This window comes from Benincasa hispida, chromosome 3 (genome assembly GCF_027475165.1).
Source record: "Benincasa hispida cultivar pf3 chromosome 3, pf3_genome.v1.1, whole genome shotgun sequence".
NCBI classification, from domain to species: Eukaryota; Viridiplantae; Streptophyta; class Magnoliopsida; order Cucurbitales; family Cucurbitaceae; genus Benincasa; species Benincasa hispida.
Genome location: NC_143480.1, coordinates 71,648,150 through 71,665,630, shown reverse-complemented (window position 1 = coordinate 71,665,630; position 17,481 = coordinate 71,648,150). Strand labels below are relative to the sequence as shown.

The window sequence follows — 17,481 nt, the reverse complement described above, 5'->3', positions numbered from 1 at the left end:
TTTTAATGAAGGCTATATTTAGACCCATTCAATCTTGTGTAGCACATTAAACTCTTTAAGGTTCAAGATCAACCTGAATGTAATGGACATACTGTAACCATATACCTTTTATGCTTTGTTTGTAATAGAAAAGTAATTATATTATCAGCAATTCTGAAATAGGTGCATAAGGGTAGAACCTGATAGCAATATCTCCTTGTTCAGAAACCAGAGTTGCCAGCTGGTTGAAGATATTACTCAATTCATGAATGGTGGATTCAACATTTTGAAGAGCTTCAACTCTGCTTGCATGTAAGTATCTTGTAATGGAACCATCTGTTGCTGTTGCTACTGCTGCTGTAACAACGGTTGACCATCCCCATCCACCTGCTTCCTGTAAATTTACAAGCAACATAATTTTCATTTCACCACATGATAATAATTTAATTAACTTTGCAATGGTTGAAATTAGTACATGCTTTCAGCATAAACATGAAACATGACCCAATGACAATGTCATAATATTATTTCTTTACCTATATGCCATCTTTTGATCTTGTAATTTTCATGACCCTTTCAGTGAGTTGGACATTGTATTCGTCAACCGTGTAGCCATATTTTGATCTTCCTGAGGTTTGAAATAATAGAAAATGTTTTAACAGCAATAAACACATATGTTTATGCACAAATGCACTTAAATATGTCATGATATGAAAATGTAAGGAATGAGAAAACATCCCTACACTTGTTTACAAGCAATTATTCTTTTACAGGAATCAAGAGTACTTTCATTAGATCAAGGAAACCATCTTCCATTATTCCCTTTCTTAGAGAATCGGCACTAGTTATTCAACTGAATTGGCAAGTGTACCACCACATTCCAAGTTTAATTATGTAACTTACAATAGTTAGATTTTCTCAAAATAAACCCTAAATGCTAACTAACCTCGATGCTATCCTTTCCAAACCAAGAGCACAAGAAATAATCTTCTTTTCTCTCACCAGAGTGGTAGGTATAAAGAATGATGTAGCAGTCTCCACTATAAAATTTACCAATATCCTCTGTAAGCAATGGAGTTTTGGCACTGCCATTGATTCGCCATACCTAGAGAATGAAAACCATCAGGACCCCGATTAAATAATCAAAACTAATCTAACCATTTCAAACAACCAAAACTGGTATCATCTAAACCTCCATTTTCCCGCCTCCCTCCAGCAACGATGGAACTTCCTCATTCACTGTGCACTTTTTGTTAATCCCTTGAGATCGAGACCTTGTTGCTTCAATAGAGCTGTTTACAAAAAGAGTACCATTTTGAATAATAATTAAAGCAAGCAGAATAAAAAACACATTTTATCAATTAGATGTGGTAACTACTAGCTACTTTCCTCTTTCTTTCCCAGCACCTGTAGTCACTGATCCAACTGGCCAGGACTCGAAGTTAGACTTAAAAGAATGTGTTTCATAGCCTTGTATAACCCGAATCACACGAGTTGCCTTCTATTCTGGTTGGCAATAAATTCCTAAATATAAAATATTGTTTGATAAATCCTATCCATAAAACACGTAAAGTAACAATATGCCTCCAACATAATCATATGCACAACCAAACATTCTCAATAAGTCAACAAAGTCATATGCACCTTATCACTTAATAACTCATTCACACGTAAGCTATTACACTACTACATGACATCACACATTAAAAAATTGCAGAATTGAAGAACAGAAATTCCAAAATTCAACACAACAAATATATGTTGATTCTGAAGTCAGTAAATGAAATCTCAAATCAAAAGAACCCATAAAACTTCATATTCTTTAGTTTAAATATGGATAATCAAAAACTAATATGAAAATATGAAAATGGGACCTTCAGAAAACAACAAAAATGAAAGAACAAATGCTCCAAAATCCAACACAACAAACAAAAGTTGATTCTGAGGCCAGTTAACAAAATCCCATGAAATTTTATATTCAAATGCAGAAATGGAAGAACAAAAAGCTCCAAAAACTCATAAAAACTTGTATTCTACCTCTTTGCATTCAAAATTACTCCCAAAAACAACTTGAAACGATCCAAACAATGCGCGTATAGTGTGCCTCTGAACTTCCCCTTTCGACACGAACCGATCAAGAAACTTCTCACTGGCAAGAACCCTCTCCTCGCCACTGTCAAGCTCAAAAGCACTGCTACAAAATTTCGGCAACTCTATCTCTTCCTTTCTTTCAATCACTCATTCAATTTGCTCGCCTCCTCCGAACTATTGATTATTAGAGTGCAAATTATGTTTATCTATGATTCCCTTCATGCTTTAGAAAGTCAAACACAAGTGGTAATATAATCAATGGAGGAAATGACTAAACAATAAGAAATTAATGATAATAAATTCATGATTCCACTCCAATCTTTATAATTTAGAGAGATCAAAGGTCAAGCATAAACATCGTTATCATAACCGCAATAGTTAGAATTGAGTGACTGAAAAGTTCAGTCATCACTATTACCATAAACCTCGTTGTTGATGAGAAAGCGAGGCTCGAGGCATGATTTATAGTTTTCATTTAGCCTTTTTTGTTTGTTATGACAAAATTTATGAGGCACTACTTTACAAGAATATCCTCTTGTATCCATTATCGAATTGGTTAATATCCTTATTTGTTCTCATCTTTTTCCGTAAGATTGTTGTAAGCAAATTACATGTGTTTTCTTCGGTTAGCTCTTTATTTCTGTCTCTGTTCTCGCCATTTTTAGTAACATACTGTCCTTTATAAATGGAATTAAAGTAGGTTCAGGAAACGTAGAACTCAGAAAACGTGAGAAACCGATTACAGTTTTTGGTTTCTAGAAAAAATAAAATATAAGAAAGAGAGAAACCTTGAGCTGGAATACTCAAACAACTTTCCAGTGGCGGAGAAGATAATGAGGCAAACATCGGCATCGCATAAAATGGAAAGCTCTTTAGCTTTCTTGAAAAGCCCCCTCCGACGCTTGGAAAAAGTGATCTGCCTCGCGGTGGCATTATTGATCTTCCTGATCTGGATTTTCTCCTTCGCCATTTCAGTCTCTATAACTAGCTATAGCCTTGCTTTATGATAGGGAAACACTGAGAAAAAATTAGAGAGAAACATGAAAAAATTTCAGATAAAATAGTTCCAGTCAGAGAAATTTCTAGTTTCGTGAAAAGAAACAATAAAAGGCCGAACTAACCAGTGAACAATTGAAGGAATCGAGCTAGAAATAGAAAATCCGAAATAGGCCTCACAGGAACGGGGAGGGACAGGGGAGTGAGACCAAGAGAGATAAGAAGGCAAGATGGGCTAGGGCTTGAAAGAATGTGGGTTTTCCGGGAAGGGGAAGCGTTTTTCGAAAGTGAGATTCCGATGAGGGGAAATGGGAGGGGAGGTTTTGGAGTGAGAAATAGCTACCTAATAAAATAATGTTTCAACTTAAAATATGAATAAAAAAAGAAAAAAGAAAATGGGGTTTTATAGTTAGACGGAAGAACCTGGATGCCATTGGGTGAGTTCTTCACCATAATGGACGGTCTAGTGACCTCAAACTTCCTCGCTCCGTCGACTAAACACACCGCCATTTTTGAATTCTGTAACTCAATCTTTATCTTCTTCCTCACCGGTCCTTTAGGAGGCTGAGTTGGAGAAAGACCAAATGAAGAAGAATCTTAAGTGGGAGTATTGGATTGGCGAGGCCGTTGAAACGTAGTGCCGACGATGAAGGATCGAAGTGGCGCGAAAGTGGAAAACGAAATCTCAGGGACGGTGGTGGCGAAGAAAAAGATGATGAGAGAGAGAGAGGAGTTAGGATGAGAAAGAGGAGACGACAATTGGTTAGGGTTTATGAGGATGCAAGGAAGTGGTTAGGGTTTATAAGCGGAAAATGAAAAAAATCCGGGGGGGGGGGGGGGGGAGTTCATTTTTTTTAAAAAAAAAGTGGATCTTTAATGTCGGTTTTAAACCGACATTAAAGGTATACCTAGAATGTCAATTTAAATCCGACATTAAATATCCACTTTAAAAAAAAAACCGACATTATACATCTGATTTCACTTTTTCCAACCGACATTAAAGTCTACAATTCTTGTAGTGAAATTTTCACTAGCACGAACATTTTATCGATATTTTAAATATATGATGATGATTAAAAATAGCCAATTGTTGTGAACTTGAGGAGCATAGTGGAAACACGAATACCAATAAAATATAACATTAAAATAAATATAATATGATATGATAATAAAATAAATTAAACATAATATATAAATATATGAAATAAATAAATAACAAAAGTAAGTAAAATAAAAAAGATGGATTTCTCCACTTTCTCTAATCTTTTGGAATTTGCCCAATGTGTATGTGTAGTCCAAAACCCACTAAATGTCATTATTTATAGGCAACTTGGCAATTAGGAGGTGGATTATATGGACACTAATAGTGTGTAATGTTGAGACACATGGATAACACTTTGGGAAATGAGGGCATGACACATGGTCAATGAACACTAAGCATGAGTATTAATGAGCATCTATTATCATAATATTTATAATACTCCCCCTTAGATGCCCATTATATATATGAAATATACCTCATTAAAATCTTACTAGAAAAAAAAACCCATTGGAAAAAAATTAATGAAGGAAAAATAGTACATATTTCATATAATCTAATAATCTTAAAAAGAATACAGTATATTTTCTCCCCCTCATGAAAACATCACTTGAGATCTCTGAGTCACCGCATTCCAATATTGTGCACCAATTTCTCAAAGGTTACGGTTGGTAATGATTTTGTAAATAAGTCTACTAGGTTATCATTCAAATATATTTGTTGTACAATGATGTTACCATTTTCTTCAAGATCATGAGTTTAGAAAAGCTCTGGTAAAATATATTTTGTTCTATCTTCTTTAATATATCATCCTTTGATTTGGGATATGCATGTTGTGTTGTCTTTGTATAATATTGTTGGAAGATTTTTATTAGAAGACAAACCACATGTTTCACGAATGTACTAAGTCATTGATCTTAACCATATACATTCTCGACTAGCCTCATGAGTTGCAAGAATTTTAGCATCATTTGAGGAAGTAGCCATTATGGTTTGTTTCACTAATCGTCATGATATAGAAATTCTTCTCCATGTACTAAGTAACTTGTTTAAGATCTAGCTTTTATGGGTTAGATAACTAATCTGCATCTTCACAACCAACTAGATCATAATTAGATTTATTAGAATAAAATAAATCAATGTAAACTAATTCTCAAATAAAATGTATTATATGTTTAACTCTACTTCAATATCCTCCTATTGGAGGAATATCATATATATAACAAAATTACTAAAAAATACTACAAAGTGCAGTGTACAAACTAGTCAAGCTATATAAGTGCCCTTATTTCTCAAAATTTATGGTTCTTCAGGATCTAACATTCTTCGTCATCTTTCTGAGATCAGATGATATATTCTTTTCACATCGAGTGAATGAACCACCATAGGAGTATTCAATGATGTACATAAACCACAAAAGATCTTTAATGTATAAATTGATGCAATTTCATTTGCCCTATACTTTATTTGCAAACTCAGACAAAATTTATCATCTCAATTTCTTTCTTCAAAAATTATATTGTCTTTGAAATCTCTTCAGGAGTTTTTGCTCAAATCATTAACATATAGTAAATTTCAGGTTGTGATTTCTTTATAAAAGGATATAGACAAATAAGGTTATTTTTGTACCCTTGTACCAACGAACATTGAATAAGATGATTATATCACATTCATCGGGAATATTTTATAAGAATCTCTATGATATATATATGATTCTCTCATATTTGAATTATAAGATTATGACACCTTTAATTCTTCAAAAATTTTCATAAATAAATATCATTATTAAGAGATTCATATAAATGTAGTATGGCTGCATCCATAAGATGCATATTAAACTTTTCATACACAATTAGATAAATTTAATATCTCATGGTAATGCATATCGACCATTAGAGAATATGTTTTCTCATAATTAATACCAGTCTATTGCTATAATTATTGTGGGATCTGTCTCGCTTTATATTTTGTGACTTCACTCTATTTGTTTTATAAATACTCTACTTGTATCCCACAAGTTTGAATTCTCTGGTGTCTAGACTACTAGTCCTCACAACTTGAAAAATGAGTTTATTTATATTGGATTGTTTCTTTCCACATAAGTCAATCCTCTCCATGTCAATATTTTTCGTACTCACTTTCATAAATAATATCGTAAGTAACATTATATGCAAAAATGTTGTCAACTTATATGGTTCCATAATTTATTGAGATCTCTTTATTATCCTCATTACTTCAATATCCTTATGAGTACTCATATCTAGGATTTCTTCTAGAAAATCCATATTCTTAACTACGTCATTTATTGAGTATTTCTTTTTCGAGGATTTTTATCTTAGGAACCGAATGGTCTATCACGCTCTTGGGTTGTTCTAGACTCATTAGTGAGAATGTATTGCATTTAATGGAATATTTGTAGTTGGTATATGTGACTTAGTCACTTTCTTAGCATTTATGAATACATATGGTAACTGATTTGCTATATTTGCAAATGAATTATTTTTCGAACTTCAGGTTTACGTTGATCTGTATAGGGATCTAAATGAGATAAAAATGATGCATTACATGCAATTTCTTTTTCCAACTTTTTAATTCCTCCCCCTAATATTGGAAAATTTGTCTAATTAAAATGACAATTAGCAAATCGTGCAGTAAATACATCACCCATCAGGGGTTCAAGATATTTAATTATTGATAGGGAATCATATCCAACATATATTCCTAACCACCTTTGAGGATCTATCTTAGTATGATGTGGTGGAGCAATTGGAACATATATTGCACATCCAAAAATTCTCAGATGGAAAATATCTGACTCATGGTCATAAGCTAATTATAATGACGAGTACTTATGATAAGCTACTGGCCTAATGTGTACAAGTGACGCCGAATGCAAAATAACATGTCCCCATAAAAATGTAGGAGGCTTAGCTCTTATAAGCAATAGTCTAGCAATTTTGTGAATGTAGGAAGCTTAACTACAAAGGTTTTATGAATGATTATGCTAAACTATTTTGTGTATGAACATGAGCTACAGGATGTTCGACATTTATCCCAATTGACATACAATAATTATCAAAAGCTTAGGATGTAAATCAGTATTATCAAGGCAAATGGTCTTAATCATATAATCAGAAAATTGTGTTCTTAACTTAATTATTTGAGCAAGTAATCTTACAAATACAAGATTTTGACTTGATAATAAACACACGTGTGACCATTTGCTGGATGCGTCTATCAATACCATAAAATATCTAAAGGGTCTACTTGGTGGATTAATAGGTCCACATATATCACCATGAATTCGTTCTAAAAATGCAGGTAATTCAATCCCTACTTTAGCTAACAATGATTTAGTTATCAATTTTCCTTGAGAGCAAGCATCGAATGATAATTCATTAGATTGAAGAATCTTCTGGCTCTTCAATGGGTGTCCATTTGAATTCTCAATAATTCTTCTCATAATTATAGACCCTGAATGATCTAATCTATCATATCAAATTGTAAATATATTTAGATTCATGAACTTCAGGTTCATTGTTGCATATGTTTCAATTACTCATATATGAATATAATATAATCCAAAAGATAAAGCAAAAAACTCTTCCAGTATATGTTTTTCATATGAAACAGTAGATTTAGTATAAAGATACTTCATATTATTCTTTCTATCATTATCAATATAATAACCATTGCAACGTATATCTATAAAACTAAGTAGATTTCTCTTTGATTGACTTGAGAATAATACATTGTCAATTGTAAATTTTGTTTCTCTGAGCAAAATAATATTTGCTTTTCCAAATCCTTCGATCAAGTTTGCAGAACCTGATATTGTATTGACTTTTACTTCCAGCATTGTTAGTTTGCAAAAATATTTTACTTGTAAGTATTGTATGTGTAGTTGCACTGTCTGCTAGACATGGATCTTCTTTACTCATTTTTTAGTCACCTAACATATGAAAATGATCCAAGTTTCTTCATTAAAAGAAAATAATTACAATAAGAAAAACAACATTCAGAATATACAAATTTTAATATTAACTAAAGAAAAAACATGAAAATAAAAAAAGGGACAACATTAATACTAAATCTTCTCAAAATCAAATGATCCGTCTGTTATATCATCAATTATGTCAATTTTCTCATAAGGAGATTTGAAAAAATCTTCCACATCCAAATCTATTATATTTGATGGGTAAGATATCTTATTATTCTAGTATGCAAAATTTGCTTCCACATTTTTCTCCTTTTCCTTCAGGGAGGCTTGATAGAGATCAACTAAGTATTTTGACATATAATAGGTACGTGACCACACCTAGTCATTCCACATTGGAAACGTTTATTTTTGACACTTTTTGAACTTTTATCTGGTAGAGTTTTTCCTTTGTGATCGTCATTTTGTGTGGTTCTTTTGAAATTTGAATTATTAGAATGACCACCACGAAAATAATAATTACTTCTTTCTCTGCCATGGTCGTGACCACGACCTCGACCATGATTATCAACATTCACAACATTCACTTCAAGGAATGGTGTTGTTCTAGTTCGTCGAGATTCATGATATTTTATCAATAACTCGTTATTTTTTTTCGATTACTAAAAGACGTGAAATTAGTTTAGAATACTGTTTGAAACCTTTCTTTCTATATTGCTACTATACACTACTACAGAAATTGGATTACTTAATGTTTTTCCAGTGTCAAGTAAACCCTTTACTTGACACTGGAAAAACATTAAGTAATCCAAGTAAAGGGTATACTTGACACTTATAAAAGTGTCAACTATTCGAGTGTCAAGTATAGTGTGATAACTTGACTTCGAAAAAACGTCAAGTAATATGTTTCTTGATACAATTTTCATGTCAAGTAAGATAATACACTTGACATTGGTGGTATGTCAAGTTTATTCGAGTGTCAAGTATAGTGTGATACTCTTTGAAGTTTTTTATATGTCAAGTATATGTCTTTTTGTTTTCAAATTAAATGCCCCAATTGATATTATCATTTTCTACCTTGTATTCTAACGATACAATCACATCAAATAAATAAACATTATCATTTAAGATCTATCAACTCAATATATTCACTAGAAATCCATATGTTCAACTATGAACACTCCTCACAAATTACAACAATATTTCTCTTTCAAATGTACATGCACAAAATAAAATCTCAACTATTGCTTTTGTATACAAAACTCAACTTTCAACAAACACAAAAGTGAAAAATTGTTTAATAAATAATCTCTCAACAAAGTACATTATTTAATCTATACATTGAGCTTTGAAATCTAAAGATCGAGAACTAAGGGTTATGAAAGCCATGTTTAAGCAAGTCAACCTGCAAAATGGAATAAAGAGCGATAACATCAAATTTCAAAATATATAAATAAGTGTTAAAATACAACAATGTAATCCAACCTACGAAAAGTTCAATAATAATGGTTACAAACGCAAATTCCAACAACTATGTAATAACTTCAAAAGAGTTTCAAGGTATTAATACCTATCAAAACGTCCAAACATCGTTAACTTTGTTGGATAGTAGCTCCAATCCCTTGAAATCTTTGAATTGAACATCAAAAATTGAAAATAACTCAATTATTAGATCAATACTTCAATGGGTAACAAAGAACTATTAATACTAACCTCCAAACTTACCAAAACCTTGCCAAGATCGATCTCAAACCTATTGGACAGTAACTCAACTCCTTCCAACACTTCAATCTAATACCAAAAAAGTGATAGGTATTACTAAGTTAATGTCAAAACTTATTGAGTGTTAAAAAATTTTCAAGTAAAACCATAAACACCAACCAAAATATTGTAGGCAACAATGGAACAAACCCAATATCAAACAGCAAACAAGATATACCTCATATACTTACCGAAAATCTTATCGAAATCAATATCAACCTATTGGATAGCACATTAATGTTCTCCGAATCTTGAATCTAAAGCCAAATCACAAAGAGCATCAATCAATTTGGTAAAAAAACTTATGGTATTCAAAAATTTCCAAGAAACACACTAAAGTAATCAAAACTCACCAAACTTACTAAAACCTTACTCAGAAATACAAGATTCCAACGAGATGGAGTATAGATCTGACGAGATAGAGTGAAGCCCACATTTGAACAAATCTGTTACAAAGCTAGACCTCAATGAAAACATGGACGACCTCGATGACAACAAGCGGATTTGGCTGGACCAACTTGACTGAAGCGACAGAACCGGTTGGGGGCGTTCGACTACAGATCTGGGTGGAGCTGAAGCGACGGAAGCGTTCGACTACATATCTGTGTGCGGTTGAAGTGACGGAAGCAATTGGGGGCATTTGGTTACAAATCTGGGCAGGGTTGAAGACTCGCGAGCGACGTGCACAGCTGGCCAACTGGCGAGGGAGCTGAGCAGACGACGAGGAAGAGGGCTGACGCAACTGAGAAAACGACGGAATGAAAAACTTAATAATAATGGCATGAACGGAGGCGAGGAGAGAATGAAAGCTGATGACGGATAGGGCTCTAAAAGAAAAAAATTGGGGGGAAGGGGAAGGTCGTGAGTGAGATGGTGAAGGAGGAGAGAAAAAGTTTTTAATTTGAGAGAGATAAATGAAAATGGAAGAGGGAAATGTTATTTTATTTGATAATTTTGGAAGGAGGGAAACCAAATTTGAGAGGGAAATGAAAAATAAAGTCTGTACACGATCACTGAGTAACACTACACGATCGCCTACTAAATGCTACACGATCACTAAGCTCGGCTACATAACCGCTTAGCTCTGCTACATGATCGCTGAGTAACAAAATGTTATATGATCGCCTACCCAATACTATATGATCACCTACTAAATGCTACACGATCGCTGAGCTATGCTACACAATCGCTGAGTAACAAAATGCTATATGATCGCCTACCCAATGCTATACGATCGCCTACCAAATGCACGATCGCTGAGCTCGGCTACATGATCACTTAGCTCTGCTACACGATCACTGAGTAACAAAATGGTATACGATCACCTACCAAATGCTACACGATCGCTGAGTAACAAAATGCTATACGATCGTCTACCCAATGCTATACGACCGTCTACCAAATGCTATACGATCGCCTACCAAATTGGAGGCCTGTCAAATATCTGAAATATTCCATCAATCTCCGTTTTTTAAACCTTTTACTTGATACGAAAAAAATGTCAAGTAAGACCTTATATTACTTGACATGAAAATCATGTCAAGTAAATGTTCACGTGAAAATATCCGAAATATTCTGTCAATCTTTGCTTTTTTAACCCTTTTACTTGACACGAAAAAAATGTCAAATAAGAGCTTCTTATACTTGACACGTGAAAGTGCCAAGTAAGACCTTATATTACTTGACACGAAAATCATGTCAAGTAAAGGTTCGCGTGAAAATATCTGAAATATTCTGTCAATCTCCGCTTTTTTAACCCTTTTACTTGATATTTTTTTTTTTTGTCCAAAATCATATTACTTGACGTTTTTTCCACATAGACGTCAAATAATTAAAAACTACAAGTGTCAAGTAATGTAGATTTTGTAGTAGTGGTAGGAGCATATCCGAAATGTAGAAAAATGTCTTCTATAGCATATTGATTTTAAATTTTGGAGCCTCAAGTGCATTCATTTACGACAAACTTTAGGAAGAAAAATTATTTTATGATGATCACATTTTTATGGCATCCAGCTGTATTTTGGTATTAAACAATAATGACAAATAATTACTACCATTAATATCAAATACTACAAATTCTAATTTTATAATATTTTTATAGTAATACTATTACAAAATATTATATTTATATTAGAAATTTAATATATATAAAATATGTACTACAACATTTAATTTATTAATTATAACTAAGAGAGAAAAATCGACATACCTTTAGGACCTACCTTTAACGAGGAAAACGATAGGAGCTCGATAACTTGTTGTGAACTTGAGGAGTACAACGGGAACAAGATACCAATAACCTATATATTAAAATAAATATAATAATAAAATAAATAAATATTAAAATAAATTAAACATAATATATAAATATATGAGATAAATAAATAACAAAAGTATTTAAAATAAAAATGATGAATTTCTCCACTTTCTCCAATCTTTTTGGAATTTGTCCAATGTGTGTCTTCCAAAATCCACTAAATGTCACAATTTATAAGCAACTTAGCAAGTAGGAGGTGGATTACATTGACACTAATAATGTGTAAGATTAAAATATATAGACAACACTTCAAAAAATGAAGGTATGATACATGTTAAATCATGTGATGAACATCTATTATCATAATATTTATAATATCAATTACGGATTTAAACAAGGACAATTGACAAAAATGACATTTTTCAAGTTTTGATTTTTATTTTTGGACCATTTTTAAAAAAATAAGTTTTTTGACCCCCACAATTTTGAAAATGAATGAAAATTACCCTAATACCCTTCACATTTCAAAACTCACTCAAACCCTCGAAACCCTCACTTTTCTTTTCCATTTTCACTCTTCTCCATTTCAAAAGCTCAATCTCACTCCATTTCACTCTTCTCATTCCACATTTCCTTGTCATTCTCCTTTTTATTAAAGATCATTGGGATTTTTCAACTAAGGTATGGATTTTCATTTTGTTTCACTCAATGTGTTAGTTTATGTTAGGTGTTCTTGTGTGAATATTTGAAATCTATGTTAGATCTATGTTGAATGTTATTTTTTTTTCCTAAAAACATCATGTTCGGTATTTTCTGAATAAGTTTGAGCTTAAAATGTGTTTCCAGAAATTGGTCTTACCCGGTCGAGCTTCATAACATTGTGACCGGGGGAACAAGTTTGAGGTTGCTTGAGGATAGATTTGGCGAAAATGGATTGTGCCTGGTGGTAGACCGGCCGAGCCATAAGTGATTTCGACCGGGTATGGGTGGGAAAGATAGGAAAGAACGAGGGGGAATGGGGCAAAACCGGGTAGGAGTAGGTGGCGCCCGGTCTCGGCCTGGTCGGGTATTGGACTGGGTAGGGGGAGGGCACCGGGTAAAGAGGGGGCGCGCTGAGAGGGAGTGGGTGTGGGACTAAACGATCGCTTAGCTATGATCGATGGGAACGGGAGGGCACCAGGTAGAGAGGGGGCACGTAGAGAGAGGGCGGGTATGGGAATAAACGATCGCTTAGTAATACTAAACGATCACTTAGATATGATCGATGGGAATGAGAGGGCATCGGGTAGAGAGGAGGCGCACAGAGAGGGGGCGGGTATGGGACTAAACGATCGCTTAGCTATGATCGATGGGAACGGGAGGGCACCGGGTAGAGAGGGGGTGGATATTGGGACTAAACGATCGCTTAGTACTATCGCCTAGTACTAATCGATCGCTTAGCTATGATCGATGGGAATGGGATACCCTGCAAATTTACTCCAATGGTAATACAAATATGGTCTAGAAATGAAGTGATTGGTAACTTTCGTGCATCTTTTAACACTTTATGTATGCATTTGGCGAGATTTATTGTCATCTAATTGTATCTTCTATTACATTGGTAACCCTAGCCCACCGCTCAAGACCGATTTCCTCTAGGTATTTGCGTGCACCTGGATACCCTGCAAATTGACTCCAATGGTACTTGAACACAGACTCACGACTTGCCTTCGCTGCTTTATCGAAAATATCAAAAATATCTTTATTCTTAAAATTCACTAATAAATTAGCTTTCAAATGATGGATGCAGATACCATGAAATGCTTTTGGGAAGACCGTGATAATTGCCTTTTTTATGCTAGGGTGTCTATCTGATACTATAACCAAATCATGAACTTACCCAATTGCACATCTTAATTGATGAAGGAACCACACCCAAGATTCATCAGTTTCTCCACCAGATATACCGAATGCGACTGGGTATATTTGATTATTTCCATCGACCTCAGTAGCAAGCAGGAGTTTACCACTATATTTATCCCTTAAATGTGTTCCATCTATAATTAAAACAGGGCGAATACAGTTCAGAAACCCCCTTATGGAAGCACCAAGAGCCATAAAGACGTGCTTGAAATATTTATCTTCTTGCAGTTCATATTTAAAGGTTGAACCAGGATTTTCAATTTGTAATGCTTCACCAAATTTAGGTAACTTCTTGTACGATTCTTCTAGTGACCTCCAAACAAGCACTAACGCTTCTTCCCTTACCCTCCATGCCTTATCATAATTTAAACTCACACATAGTTTTGTTTTATATCATTGACAATGTCTTTCGGTCTATATGAACGACTAACATCTTCAAACTTTGACGAAATTAGATGTCCGAGAACCCAACTAGAAGCTTGTCTATGATCGTTAGTCAATATTTCATTTCTACATGTGTGGACATTGTCATACTTAGAGATCTTAAATATTTCACAATTTTTCAATTTAACAGCTCGAAGTCTCCATTTGCATTGTTCAACTAAACATATAATTTTGTATAATGTTGTGGTCGACTTCTTCACCCTAAATTGAAAGTTACCTCTAATTTCTAACATAGATAATCACATCTTTAAATCCTTCTTAGATATAAATATGTCACCAACTTGCACATCTTCAGAAGAATAAGACTGACCTGGCATGGTGATTGTGCTACTAGAAGGATGTGACAAGTCACGACCCGTTGCATGTGACGAGCCTCCGTAGTCTTTGATTGTTCGTTCTTCTGCATGATGTGTTTGGTGGGTGTTTATCTTGGGTTCCTCTTCATCTTCATTCTCCCTCCAAGACCAATCATTGAAATATTGACCTTGGTCTGCATCATCCCCTAAGTTATGAGTCGCCAAATTATTAGGCGACGAAGTAAGTGATGAGTAAAATATGTGGGAGAAAATTGACTATCCGACTCCATCTTCCACAGTACTGGCCTAGATGTTGAAGGGATTTATTCAGTTCGTCGGAAATATGAATTATTTGGATGAAATCCTTGATTTGTTGAACACTTTGGAAGCGTGGATACATAAAGAGGTATTACTAAGACCTCTTCCCATGTAAGGAATGTGTGTAGATCTTCATCATTACGAATTACAAATGCAGGGGCTTTGGATCTCAATTGAAGTATACATCTTATAACAAGATCATACTCATTCGACATTATACCACTTATCCTATAAACTTCGGTCAGGAATTCATTATAGGTCGTGTCCAACTCAATGTCAAACCCCCACAACTCTCCTCCATCGTAATCCTTTTCCCTTTCATTCCAAACGCCACTGAAACAAATCCAAACACGAGGCATTCTCCTACATTTTATATAGAAAATGTATTAACATAATGCAATTAAAAAAAACACGATTTTGTTTTTTTGGCCCGGTGGTCCACCACCGGGCCAAAAAATAGAAGCATGGACTTTGTGTGCGCTCGGTTGGGTAATCCGGTGAAGCACAGCCGGGAATCTAACTTTTGCTTCTTACCTAGTGAAGCCTGGCCAGGTATCAAAAAATAATATATATTTTTTTAATGTTTTTTTATAAATTGATAAATAAATATCAAATGCAAGACATTATTAACAAAAAAAAAACATACAATTAATAAAACAACCATAACTCAAACTCCAAAAATCAACCTAAAAAAATTTATAAATAAATATCAAATGAAGGGCATTGTCAATTTTCCTAATAATTAGTGAACTATTGAGAATACATATAAAAATGAAATACATACCTTCTTATGACGGAGTGTACAAAATTATAGCTTCGTGAGCTTTAAGTTTTGGACTTTTGATGAAGAGAAATTCTTAGTGGAGAATTTGATGAAGAGATACAAGTCTAGAAATGGTTTTTGGATAAATTAATTTTAGGTGGAATATGAATTAATTTGGTAGGTGGGTGGTTGAAATTGAAAGTGGCCATTTAATAAGAGGCTAAACTGGATTGCACCTTGAGAAAACCGGTCGCTTAGCTCCATCGTTTAGAAATTCCAACGTATCATTTAGTTCCCACGCCACATCGCTTAGGTCTACATCTAAACGATCGCTCAGTTCTATCGCGTAGCACTTCATCGCATTGCTTAGCACGCGTTGTAGCTAAGCGATCGTGTAGTGCCATCGTTTAGAAAATCCAACGTACCGTTTAGTTCCCCACCACGATCGCTTAGGTCTACATTTAAACGATCGCTCAGTTCTATCGCGTAGCACTTCATCACATCACTTAGCACGATCGTGTAGTACCATCGTTTAGGAAATCCAATGTATCGCTTAGTTCCCATCGATCATAGCTAAGCGATCATTTAGTACTAGGCGATGGTACTAAGCAATCGTTTAATCCCAATACCCGCCCCCTCTCTGCGCGCCTCCTCTCTTCCCGGTGCCCTCCAGTTTCCATCGATCATAGCTAAGCGATCGTTTAGTACTAGGCGATGGTACTAAGTGATCGTCTAGTCCCATATCCGCCCCCTCTCTGCGCGCCCCCTCTCTATCCGGTGCCCTCCCGTTCCTATCGATCATAGCTAAGCGATCGTTTAGTGCTACTAAGTAATCATTTAGTACTACTAAGCGATCGTTTAGTCCCATACCGCCCCCTCTCTACCCAGTGCCCTCCCGTTCCCATCGATCATAGCTAAGCGATCGTTTAGTACTATTAAGCGATCATTTAGTCCAATACTCGTCCCCTCTCTGTGCGCCCCCTCTCTACCCGGTGTCCTCCCGTTCCCATTGATCATAGCTAAGCGATCGTTTAGTACTAGACGATGGTACTAAGCGATCGTTTAGTCCCAATATCCGCCCCCTCTCTACCCGATGTCCTCCCCATACCCAGTCCCAATAATCGCTTAGCTTTGGTGAATATCGGTCTAACTTTTCTTCACATTGCTATACGATCATCTAACTATTTTTTCATTTTTTTTATATAACATATCATTCTAAAAATAATTTGGTGTAGATAACTTTTTGTGGGGTTGTAAACAAATTAAATTTGGTGGAGAAATTTTTAGTGTTGGAATGTGAAAAATAATTTTTTGTCATTTATTTTTGGATAAAATAATTTTTTTGTGAATAAATCTTTGAGACGGAAATTTTTTTTGAATTAATTTGGTAGGTTGATCGTTGAAATTGAAAGTGAGAATTTAGTAAGGGGATAAGAGTAATTGTACAACAAATCTTTTCTATGCTTACATCATTTTCATCATCAAAGGGGTCACAAAAACTTGTTTTTCAAAAGTAGGTCAAAAATACAAAATCATACTCCAAATAAATTATTTTTGTCAATTTTCCTTCAAACAATCTTCCTCGATTTTCATAATTTCGATAATTTTGTAGAAGAATTTCACGGACATCGTCATTTGGTATCCGTTGATTCTCTTAGAATTAGTTTTAAAGCCAAACGTTTCAATTAAGCGAATTCC

At 34.4% G+C, this 17,481-nt stretch overlaps 1 pseudogene; it reads right to left on the bottom strand.

The window, feature by feature from the left end:
• Positions 1 to 1,215: 1,215 nt before the first annotated feature.
• LOC150037511 (MADS-box transcription factor ANR1 pseudogene) lies at positions 1,216 to 3,040 on the bottom strand (annotated as a pseudogene).
• Positions 3,041 to 17,481: the final 14,441 nt, after the last annotated feature.